We start from the raw sequence: 3400 nt of genomic DNA, 5'->3' as shown, positions 1-3400 counted from the left end.
ATTGCAAGCCTGCCTGTTTAGGGTGTTAAGGATCCTCATTACCTTGCATAAATGTAATTTAATAGGTACATTGTTATACTATATTGCAAAATAGTAGATGTAAATAGGAGGCAGAGAAATGAAAAATTAACAACAAAAAAAAAAAAAGAAGGTTCAATAATCAGACGTGAACCATTGGATTTTAATCTCTCTTCCCCCTCTCCCTAAGAGAGAATTAGAGACAAACTGTCAATTTTTTACAGTATTTCAAATTAGGACATCCTAGTTTACTCCTCTTTACCGCCGGGATGAAAGGGAATTCTACAACTATTTTGGTGTCAAAAATCATTAAAAAAAGCTTCTACTTCTGATTCCTCCTAGGTGATAATATGCACTTGATAGTTTTTGCCGGTATGAGTTTCTTGTTTTGGATTCAAAAACACAGGATAGACGCTCAAACTAATCAAAGGTTCTAGGAGTTTCACATTTCTTGCCAAGTGCCAGCCGTTACTGTTCAAACAATTCTTGCAGGTGGTGATACCATTCACCTTTAACATACCTAATGACTCTCAAGTTTTTTTAACTGCAAATTTTTTATAGAAATAAAATCTCCGATATTTGAAAGCCCTCAGTAGGTCATAACATTTGGATGAAAGCCCTTTGTAGGTTGCCCATAGTGGACCTATTTCCACCATTATTCTGTTTAAATGACACAATCAAAAAACTAAAAACAACACATACCATGCCCACTTCCCTCATCACAACAGAAAAGCAAAAAAAGCTCGTAAGGTCCTTCACAATCAAATAAAAAACATATCCTAATATTGGAGGACAACTCAAAATAACAACACATGGCAAGAAAAGCCAATAATAAGGTCCCTCCTGAGTGAAGTAGTGACAATCTATTGGCAAACATAACCTAACAATAGATAAGAAAGTCAAATTTACGTCAAAGTACAAAGAAATGCATCAAACATACCTGAATGATGTGAAGCCAATGGACTAGGATAACCTACTTGTGGATATCCACCTGGGGAAGGATATGTTGATGGTGGGTTTTCTCCTATTAACCTTGGGCATCTGTGTCTTTGTTAGTTTGATTCATGCTATATATTTATGTGCAAGTTATACATCAGAAATCACGAATTTCCTATGACGAAATTACAAATGATCTCTGCCCTGTAAGTCTTTTTCTCTGTTTGTGCATGCGTGCATGTTTGTTGGTTACCTGGTGGTTTAATTTTGGTCCTCAACAAAAATTTGTCTTTAAAAGAATTCTAATGAATATATGTGTTGGGAAAGCAAACCATATTTGGAAAGATTTGATTAGGCATGTGTTGTCGTCTCGGAGTTAAGCTTTTAATTTTTATTTTAATAGTTAATTTTGATTTTGCTTTCTCTCTCTCTCTCTCTCTCTCTCTCTCTCTCTCTCTCTCCTCCCCCCTCCCTCCCTCCCTCACACACACGCACTGATGCTTTCTTTCTATTCCAGATACTGAGTGTACAACAGCTTGATAGAGTATGCACGCTTTACTATGATGACAATTATAAAAGTCGAAGTGTATCCCCAGATGTGAGCTAAAAGAAATGACAATATAATCTTCTTCTTTAGAGCTTAAATTAAACTTCTTGTCGTGTAATTTGTTTTTTATGCTTGTTACCGTGCTGAGCTTTTTCTAAGAATTCTAATAGAAATTTTTCATATTTTTACTGTATGGCTGCAGCTAGAGCTTTTTCTAAGTTCAGGAACTGTTTCTTTATCCATCTATTCTTTGGTGGCCGGAATATTTGGCATGAATATTCCATATACATGGAATGATCATTACGGCTACATGTTCAAATGGGTATGCCTGGAATTTCACCTGTTAAATTTGGCAATATATTTGTTAACTGCTAGTTTTAATTTTGACTTAAATGCTCATTTCCTTGATGGCACCAGGTGGTCATCTGTGCAGGGGCATTTTGTGCCATCATTTTTGTACTTTTCATTTCCTATGCTCGTTACAAGGGTCTTGTTGGATCTTGAAATTCATAAGTTGTGTCCTGTTAGACTCAGCTTTCTTGGCCCAATACATATATGGCAGGTCAGTGCACATATTTCTTTTCATATTCTCATGCCTTGGGTTGGTTTGAATAGAGTCTACAATTATACACTTGACCCATGTGGTCCTATTTACATAACAGTTGGAGATGGTGGAAACATAGAAACAACTGATGTTGATCATGCAGATGACAAATGTCCACCACAGAATACTTACCAGAAATTGGAGGGGTATGCCATTTGAATTTCTCGCCTGGCCCTGCAAAAGGCAAATTTTGTTGGGACAGACAACCAGAGTGGAGTGCATTTAGGAAGAGTAGTTTTGGACATGGAATACTTGAGGTAAGATAGCTTACAAATTAGTATCTCCTGCAAAACCACATAAGTTTTCTTTTATGGAATACTTGAGAAAAAAATGTAACAAATGAATTCTCTCCATTTTTTATGTTCCTGATTTATAGAATTTTTCTAATGTAGATAACTTTCTTTCCAGGGCTTCCATCACATGCCTGAAACAAGGGGTTTATGTTTGTCAGAAGAGCAGACAGTTACCAGTGTATGTTGGATAACCAGATGATTGAATTTTTCTTTGTTTACTAAATTTTGTTAAACTATGTACCTAATAGGTGATTCTCTCTCTTTCTCTCTCTCTCTCTCTCTCTCTCTCTCTCTCTCTCTTTTTGATTATAAAAAAAAATCTAGATACTTAAAAGGCCAAGAGTAGGGAACCACCGACTTGTAGGAATGAGAACACAACATCAAAAGCTGACTCGAAAGTGTGAAGTCACAGCCATTCTTGTTCTGTATGGTCTCCCAAGGTAATATTTGGTGCTTTTTTCACACACTCACTTTTTCACGCCCTCTGTCTCTCTGTTTTATAATTGTTTGACACTTTACATTTCTACACTTCCATATGATGTTTTTGTTGTTTACTCTTGTAAGTGGCAAACCATGGTTAATGTTATGAACTCTTATGGACACATCTTCGTTTTATACAGATTACTGACAGGTGCGATTCTTGCTCATGAGTTAATGCGTGGGTGGTTATGCCTTAAAGGTACTACATGAGTTCCTTCTGTTACTTTTCCTTTTTTCTTTGATTGAGGGTCATAGAAGACATGTTGATGCATGACAAGAACATTAGAGCAACTTCATTGATGTAGTATTTAGGTGTAGCAGTACTACAGAAGCACAACACAACGTAAAACACTCCAACAATGTAGAATATCGTCTGCTAAAATAGCACATATTTTATCCTACACTAGTGGAGCAATTTACAAATAGACGTCTCACCTACCACCTTGCCCTTTCTACAGATTTGAAGAATTAATATTGTGACTGCTAAAGAAAATCTTTTAACTGAATGCCATCAATAGGTCA

At 36.2% G+C, this 3400-nt stretch overlaps 1 non-coding gene across 1 annotated transcript; it reads left to right on the top strand.

Annotated features, from left to right (window-relative positions):
• Positions 1-2469: 2469 nt before the first annotated feature.
• On the top strand, positions 2470-3153 carry LOC114282061 (uncharacterized). The gene is made up of 3 exons (XR_014345268.1): positions 2470-2576; positions 2723-2838; positions 3019-3153. It is a non-coding gene; the product is annotated as an uncharacterized LOC114282061 (transcript).
• Positions 3154-3400: the final 247 nt, after the last annotated feature.

Source organism: Camellia sinensis, chromosome 11, assembly GCF_055761805.1.
Source record: "Camellia sinensis isolate YWXY chromosome 11, ASM5576180v1, whole genome shotgun sequence".
Taxonomy (NCBI): Eukaryota; Viridiplantae; Streptophyta; class Magnoliopsida; order Ericales; family Theaceae; genus Camellia; species Camellia sinensis.
This window is presented reverse-complemented; position numbering and strand designations above follow the sequence as displayed.